Genomic DNA, 8,940 nt, shown 5'->3' on the forward strand with positions numbered 1-8,940 from the left:
GCAGAGGTTGGAGCCCCTTTGTGTTTCCTGCAACCCCGGTTCTCACTTGTGCTCCTAAGAAAAAAACTCATCTGAGAGTATCCACTTGTTCTCACACGAGGACCACTGTGCTCAGGTCACACAAATGCAGCGTGGATCCCAGCCTGGCTTCTGATTCCCCATGACCTTCAGGAGCCGACCGTTGCTCCCTGGTCCTGGGCATCTGTGGAGCCCCAGCTCCGAGCCAAGCCACCTGGGTCTCTTGCCCCACCTTCCTCTCTGGGTGACAGGCACCCTACCCCACCTCGGGACTATTTCTAGAGGCTAGAAATTCCCCTAGCAGGCTCAAGTTCCTGCTGCTCTTTATTTGGGAGCAGCTGCTTGTTTCTTGCTCTGTGGGATAACCTGAAATCTGACATCTGCACCTGCCCATTGGCTCAGCCTAAATGCTCATTTCCGGGTGCTGCCTTTTCTGCCAGAAAGAGGGCCAGCCATTTCCACTCTGCCTGCACCTCAGAAAGCCTGGGCAGCAGTCCAGGGCTCCCCAGTGGATTGCACCCAGCTTGCTGCCGGTGCGGCAGGGGTCCTGGTCTCAAGGGGAAGATGCATCCTTAAAGCTGGTCTGGTCTCTAGCTGCCCTGTGTCCCTCTTCATGGTTCTTTAAGAGGCGTCTGTTTTGCCCATCACAAATGACTCCAGGTCACTTTAAATGCATGTGAGGCGTTTCAGGCTGAGCCCAGTGGTTCATGCCTATGATCCCAGCACTTTGGGATGCTGCGGCAGGAGAATCTCTTGAGGCTAAAAGTTTGAGGTTAAATAAGTAAATAAATGTAAGACTTTTATAACAAGATTACTTATGTGTTTCTACATACTGATCCACATTTTGAAAACAAATTCCAGTCGTTTTGGTATGCCTAAAATTGTTCCAATTTTGTTTTGTTTTGTTTTGTTTTTGAGACAGGGTCTGGCTCTGTTGCCCAGGCTGGAGTGCAGTGGCGTGGTTATGGCTCATTGCAGCCTCGACCTTGTGGGTTCAAGTGATCCTCCCACTTCAGCCTCCCGAATAGCTGGGACTACAGGTGCGCATCACCACACCCAGATCGTTTTTTAAAATTTTTTGTAGAGAAAAGGGTCTCCCTATTTTGTCCAGGCTGGCCTCAAACCCCTAGGCTCAAGCAGTCCTCCCACCTCAGCCTCCGAAATGCTGGGATTACAGGCATGACAGCCACTGTGCCCAGCCTAAAATTGTTCCAGTTATAAAGACTGGATTTCAAGGGGGTGGGGTTGCTTTAGAATCACCTTCCCCAAACCACGTGTTCCCTATGCTGCCCCCGACCCAACACACACAGATTCTCAAATACCTCCTCCTCCCCACAGCCATGGCCCAGTCGCCTGTCAGAGCTGACGATCCTTACTGAGGACTGCGGTTGCAGCCCCCGGGGGCCAGCCTGCCCTGCAAACACACCGGGGTGGAAGAGGGTTGAGAGCAGGCCCTGAAGCAGCTTTTTTTTTTTTTTTTTTTTTTTTTTTTTGAGACGGAACCTTGCTCTGTCACCCAGACTGGAGTGCAGGGGTGTGGTCTCGGCTCACTGCCAGCTCCGCCTCCCGGGTTCACACCATTCTCCTGCCTCATCCTCCTGAGTAGCTGGGATTACAGGCGCCCGCCACCACAGCCAGCTAATTTTTGGTATTTTTAGTAGAAACGGGGTTTCACCATGTTAGCCAGGATGGTCTCGATCTCCTGACCTCGAATGATCCACACACCTCGCCTCCCAAAGTGCTGGGACGCCTGGCCCTGAAGCAGCTTTTATGGAGAGACACAGTGAAAGGAAAGATTGGCTGAGAGATCATGGTGGCCAGCCGGGGGCAGAGGCAGTGGAGAGAGACAGGGCTGATTTGTGAGGGACGTGGTGGGGACTGGAAGGGCTGGGGTGGGAGCTGGGTGTGGATACCAGGTCAGGAGGAGTTGTTTTCGCAGGCCGGACTCCTTCTGTTCATTAAAAGTATTTCTAGGCCAGACGCAGTGGCTCACGTCTCTAATCTCAGCACTTTGGGAAGCCAAGGCAGGCCGATCACCTGAGGCCAGCAGTTTGAGACCAGCCTGGCCAACATGGTGAAAACCCGTCTCTACTAAAAATACAAAAAATTAGCCGAGTGTGATGGTGCATGCCTGTAATCCCAGCTACTCGAGAGGCTGAAGCAGGGGAATTGCTTGAACCCAGGAGACAGAGGCTGTAGTGTGTAGGGACCAGCCCCACAGGGTTGGTGGGTCTCTCCCTGTGTGCGGCGATGAGAGAGTGTAGAAATAAAGACACAAGACAAAGAGATAAGAGAAAAGACAGCTGGGCCCGGGGGACCACTACCACCAATGCACGGAGACCGGTAGTGGCCCCGAATGTCGGGCTGCGCTGTTATTTATTGTATACAAGGCAGAAGGGGCAGGGTAAAGAATGTGAGTCACCTCCAATGATAGGTAAGGTCACATGGGTCACGTGTCCACTGGACAGGGGATCCTTCCCTGCCTGGCAGCCGAGGCAGAGAAGGAGAGGAGACAGAGAGAAAGACAGCTTACGCCATTATTTCTGCATACCAGGGACTATTAGTATTTTCACTAATTGACTACTGCTATCTAGAAGGCAGAGCCAGGTGTACAGGATGGAACATGAAGGCGGACTAGGAGCGTGACCACTGAAGCACAGCATCACAGGGAGACGGTTAGGCCTCCGGATAACTGCGGGCAAGCCTGACTGATGCCAGGCCCTCCACAAGAGGTGGAGGAGCAGAGTCTTCTCTAAACTCCCCCGGGGAAAGGGAGACCCGCTTTCCCGGTCTGCTAAGTAGCGGGTGTTGTTCCTTGATACCTTTTGCTACCGCTGGACCACGGTCCGCCTGGTACTGGGCATCTTCCCAGACGCTGGCATCACCGCTAGACCAAGGAGCCCTCTGGTGTCCCTGTCCGGGCATAACAGAAGGCTCGCACTCTTGTCTTCCGGTCACACCTCACTATGTCCCCTCAGCTCCTATCTCTGTATGGCCTGGTTTTTCCTAGGCTATGATTATAGAGCGAGGATTATTATAATATTGGAATAAAAAGTAATTGCTACAAACTAATGATTAATGATATTCATATATAATCATATCTAAGATCTATATCTGGTATAACTATTCTTGTTTTATATTTTATTATACTGGAAAAGCTCGTGTCCTCTGTCTCTTGCCTTGGCGCCTGGGTGGCTTGCCACCCACAGTAGTGAGCCGAGATCACACCATTGCACTACAGAGTGAGACTCCATCTCAAAAAAAAAAAAAAAAGTATTTCTGGTCTCTTCCCATCCAGCCCTGAGGGAAGCCGTGGGGCAGAGAGTTGCTTGTGGCTCATGCCGGCCGCCTCCTACCAGTGCGTCCTGTCTCGGCACTGGCCACCTGGTCAGACGTGAGCGGCTCTGCCCAGGGGCTTGTCAGTCACCAGGGGAGGGGGCTGTGGCATTGAGAACAATGGGTTGTGCTGCTAAGCCAGACAGGCTGGCAGAGGGCACAAGGCTGGCAGGGCCAGCCACCGGGGGGTCTGAGGCCAGGGCCAGAAGGGATGCTTCCCTCCCGCACTCATCCATCAGCCTCCTTGGCCTGCCCCAGGGGGTGTGTGCAGGTGCATGCAACGTCACCTCCTCTGAGAAGCCCACCCTGACTCCCTTTCCTCCCTCCCACCTGAGGTGGCCATTCCCTTAGTGAGGAGATAATCTGACAACCTGGGTTCAAACGCTGGTTCCACCTCTTAGCTAGCTGTGGGTCCTGGGTACGATGCTCTGGGCCTGAGTTTCCTCATCCATAGAAGAGGGGTAATAGTACCATGGATCTCACGGAGTTACTATGATGAACATGACACAAAATCCAGGTGCACCTCCTGCCCTCAGTGCCTACGACGTAGCGTGCTGTCACAGTACACGCCGTTATAATTCGTTATTAAAGCCACAATTGTCCTGTGCTACTCTGCTAGAGCTCTTCCTATTTTTGATTATACATTTATGTGTTTTGGCCACCAACCCAGAAAGTTCCAGAAAGCAGGGACCATGAATCCCTCTGGAAAACAGTGTTAATTATAATCTTAGCAGTCACAGTGATTGTAACGCTAGCAGTTACTGTTTCTTGAACATCTACCCCATGCCAGGCGCTGTCCAGCATGTTCTGTGGAGACATTAATGGAATCGTCACAGCGACCCTTCCAGGGAGGAGGTCTCATCCCCACTTCTCAGCCCTGCCCGAGGTCACAGAGCTGTCTGTGGTGTCAAGCTTGCTTCATCTGACCCTGTGGCCAATCCCCACATCCGCCACGCCATCTGTCTTCCACGAGGCTGCAGAGACTCAGTAAGTGTTGGATGGAATAATTGTTTTTTTTTTGGTGGGGGCTGGGGGTGGGAGCCCAGTGTTTTAGATAATGAGAAAACAGATAAATTCCTGATAAACATGCTCCCAACAGGTCTACAGCGATGTGCTATAATATGTGTCCTTTAAGCTGTAAGAATTAACAGCAGAGCCCAGATGTGCAAGGCCCCCTCAATCTAAGCCCTTAATTATCATTTATTTATTTATTTTATGTTTGAGAAAGGGTCTTCCTCTGTTGTGCAGGCTGGAGTGGAGAGGTGCAGTCATGGCTCACTGCAGCCTCAAACTTCCAGGTTTCTAGCGATCCTCCCACCTTAGCTTCCTAACTAGCTTGGACTACAAGTGTGTGCCTCCATGTCCTGCTAATTAAAAAATAAATTTTTTTAAGAGATGGGGGTCTCACTGTGTTGCCCAGGCTGGTCTCAAGCTCCTGGGCTCAAGTGATTCTCTCTGGCCTTGGCCTCCCAAAGTGCTGGGATTACAAGCAAGAGCCACCACACCTGGTCCTCAGTTTTGTTTTGTTTTGTTTCATTAAAAAAAAAAAAAAATTCGGCTGGGCACAGTGGCTCACGCCTATAATCCCAGCACTTTGAGAGGCCAAGGCGGGCGGATCATGAGGTCAGGAGATGGAGACCATCCTGGCTAACACAGTGAAACCCCATCTCTACTAAAAATACAAAAAAATTAGCTGGGCATGGTGGTGGGCACCTGTAGTCCCAGCTACTCGGGAGGCCGAGGCAGGAGAATGGCGTGAACCCAGGAGGTGGAGCTTGCAGTGAGCTGAGATGGCACCACTGCACTCCAGCCTGGGTGACAAAGCGAGACTCCATCTCAAAAAAAAAGAAAAAAAGAAATTCACCTCTGTAGCAGCCAGAAGCCTTTACTTTTTAGCACAGAGCAAATGGAAGTGTGCCTGGGGCAGCACGAGGCTTGGAGGTTCTGCAGAGCTACCCCAGGCACCTGTTTCATTTGGTCCTCTGTGTGTGGCTCAGCTGTGACGTTGGAGCTCTGGCCTTCTTATTCCCATTTTATAGGTGGGGAAACTGAAGCAGCAAGGGTGTGGCTCGGCCAAGGTCACACAGTGGGTCTGGGCCAGATCGGAGACCTCTAATGAGGAGGTCTGGGCCCTAATTTGTGTCCCCTCCCTTTGCCCAGAGTAGTGATTGGACCCTGCCCCAATGGGTGCCAACCTGTTCGGGTGCCAGGGTGCCTGTTGGTTCAGAGGGTTGGGGATGGAGTTGTTTCATGTCCTGCTGACCCCTCCCCTCTTTCTTCCTACAGGTTGTGCTTCAGGCCCCCCTCTTCCCAAATGGCATCTGAGTCCTGCGGTGGGCTGTGGGCTCTCTCTATACTCATACCAAGCAGCTGTGGCTCCTCCATGGGATGTGGTCAGGCCCTGGGGCACCTGAGAACCCTGCCCCATGTTCAGCCTCCTATGGGGGCTGGCCCAGGGCTCCACAGCAAAACGCAGGCTGCCTCTGAGCCCTGCCAGAAGGCGGGCATCAGAGACGCTTCTGCAGGATGTGGAGAAGATGCAGGGATGGGGAGTCCCCAGGTCCCCGTGAACTGACTTCTCTCGGCTCCACACGACGCAGAGTCTCCGCTCCATGTCAGCCTCAAGGCTGAGACTGGTAAAGTATGATTTTTACCTCCTGCAGTCACAAACCCCTGTAAGAGTTTGAAGAAAGCCTCCGCGGGAAGGAGCATATTTGTCCCGACTCACAATGTTGGGACCACAGCGCCAGGGGAACCTGCGGGGCCAGTCTCCAAAGTCAGCCCAGAACCCCAGTCTGCAGTGAGTGGCTGGGACCTCGCCCCGGTAGACACACTTCTGGGTGTGTTTAAAGAATGCTGGGTGAAATTGACTCCTGTTTTTTCAGACAATCCTCTCTCCAACAGAAGATTATGGCAGTGGATGCCCTTCTGAAGAGGGAAGTGTCCAGAATGGTTGAATGGAGGGTGTCCCCATTCCCGCAGCGACTGTCCCTGCGTGAGTTCTTGAGTTGAGCATGTGTCAACTGGATGTCACAAGGGTTCACTTGTCAGGGGGTTGGGGTGTCGGCAATGGGGTGTCGTTTGCCTTTAAAAAAATCTCAGGCCAGGTGGGGTGGCCCACGCCTGTAATCCCTGCACTTTGGGAGGCCAAGACGGTTGGATCCCCTGAGGTCAGGAGTTCGAGATCAGCCTGGCCAACATGGCGAAACCCCGCCTCTACTAAAGATACAAAAATATTAGCCGGGTGTAGTCGTGGGCGCCTGTCATCCCAGCTACTCAGGAGGCCGAAGCAGGAGAATCCCTTGAACCTGGAAGGCAGAGGTTGCAATGAGCTGAGATCTCGCCATTTCACTCCAGCCTGGGCAACAGAGCAAGACTCCATCTTAAAAACAAACAAACAAACAAAAAACCCACAAATTTCAGATACCTAAGAAGCCACAGAATGTTCAGATATCGACATCATTTTCCTATCTTAGATGGGTTCAGCTCTGCCCTCTGCCCAGGGGTGGACACCAAAGAGCTAGGACCGTGTGTTCAGCATAGTCTCCTTTTACAGTTGCAGAAACTGAACCAGCCAGATTAACTGTGATTAGCCAGTCAGTGTGGTATGGACTTGGCATTCCACCTGGAGCCTTTCTGGAGACCTACTTGGTGAGGGAGAATGACGAGGGCTAGGGGAGGGGCCCAGAGAAGGTGCCGGGGTGGGAGCCATGGCTCAACCTGGAAAGCAGGGAGAGAGGATGAAGACCTGGCTGCCACTTGGCCACAGCTCTGGGCAGGGTTAAAAACACTCCCCGACTCCCTCCACCATGCTCAGGATAGAAATGAGCAGACCTTTCTGCATCCCGATGCCCAGCCTACCTGGGCCAGGTCTTTGGGGCTCCATCCTCTCCTTAATGGCAGGGGGGTGTTGGGGAGAAGCACCACTCCATACGCATCTCAGGACCCAGCAGCTCTGCCAGGACAAGACCTTCGGAGGGTGCCTTAGGAGGAGACATGGGCTGCATCCCACCAGGGGTGGGTACCACAGCTTCCAGCTGGAACCAGCCCTCAACAGGCCCATGCTTGGATGTGTGGGCAGGTTCTGTGCCGAGGAATAAAATTTCAGCTGCTAGCAACCCCAGGTCTGCATTGGACTGCCAGGGGAGGTGGAGAGGGTCTTGTGGCCTAGGCATTACTTTGTAAATACCACGGAGGACAGCAGGTGTTGGGTGCAGCCCGGGAGGCTGAGCAGTGATCTTATACATCACCATCCCCACATTGCTCCAAACCTGCATCCTCCACCTAAGGTGACAGGGACCCTCAGTCACACACCTGCCTCTCCACCAAGCCCCGGACATCAGAAACATAGTGAGGTGTCCCCTCCTTGGGGAAAAGATGGAGACGCACTAGTTGACTCCTCTTGTCACTTCGGTCCCTTGATGTGTTTGCACCTCTCAGAAGGACAAATCCCACACCGTTGCTGCCAGCTGACCATTGCAGTGCTCACAGGCTTCCCGTGGGAAGCCTTGCCTCAAAACACTGCCAGCTTGAGCTTGGCTGGTGCTTCCAAGGGGCCCCTTGACAGAGAGATGTGTGGGCTGGGCGCAGTGGCTCACACATGTAATCCCAGCACTTTGGGAGGCCAAGGTGGTAGGATTGCTTGAGCCCAGGAGTTCAAGACCAGCCTGGGCAAGATGGTGAGGCTTCGTCTCTATTGGAAATAAAGAGAGGAAGAGGGAAGGAAGGAAGGAAGGCAGGAAGAAAGGAAGGAAGGAAAGAAGGAAGAAGGGAGGGAGAAGGGAGGGAGAGAGGGAAGAAAGAAGGGAGGGAGAGGGAGGGAAGGAAAGGAGGGAGGGAGGAAGGGAAAGGGAGAAAGAGAGAGGGAGGGAGGAAGGAAGGAAGGGAAAGAGAAGGGAAGGGAAAGGAAGGGAAGGGAGAGGGTTGAGTGGTTGCCTTCAATGGGTGGTCAGTAGTGCCCCAGGCCCCTACCCTCAGCAGGTGCTCCTGCTCCTTCAAGGGAAGACCAGTCCTAGACCAGGGACTCCCTCCCTTTGACTTCTAGAAAACCTGCAAATGAGCCATTGTCCCACCCACTTCCTGGCAAGACTGAGGAGCACCATGCCCCTGCCCCCGTGCCCCCTGCCAATCCTCTACCCCTGCTGAGCCCCCTCCAGCCCTGACTCTCCCACCAGCATCATTAGCAACCCCCTGCCCTGTGCTTCTGCAGCCCTTCTGCCAGGAAGCTGCTTCACCACCAGGAGGCTGGGATCTCTCCTGTAGGCATCCTCCTTGCCCCTCTCCTCTGCTTCCAGACTGCCTCCTTCCCTCCTCCTGCAACCCACCACCTGCTTTGACTCACATGCCTACTGCACCATCCACACCTGTCCCTGTGGTTGACAACACCCTTTGATGACCTCATCCCCTGGCTCCTTGCTTTTCTTTCTGCCCCTTTCGTGTCCCCATTCATGGAGACCTCAGCATCCACATCCTAGCCTCTCAGGCCTTGAGTTCTTAGATGACCTTGCCCTCCAACCCACCCACTCCCACCCACCTTCGTGTCATACCTTCACTTGGTCACCACCAGTAACTCCTCTGCCCCCAGGA

The sequence above is a fragment of the Pan troglodytes genome, chromosome 23, assembly GCF_028858775.2.
Source record: "Pan troglodytes isolate AG18354 chromosome 23, NHGRI_mPanTro3-v2.0_pri, whole genome shotgun sequence".
NCBI lineage: Eukaryota > Metazoa > Chordata > Mammalia > Primates > Hominidae > Pan > Pan troglodytes.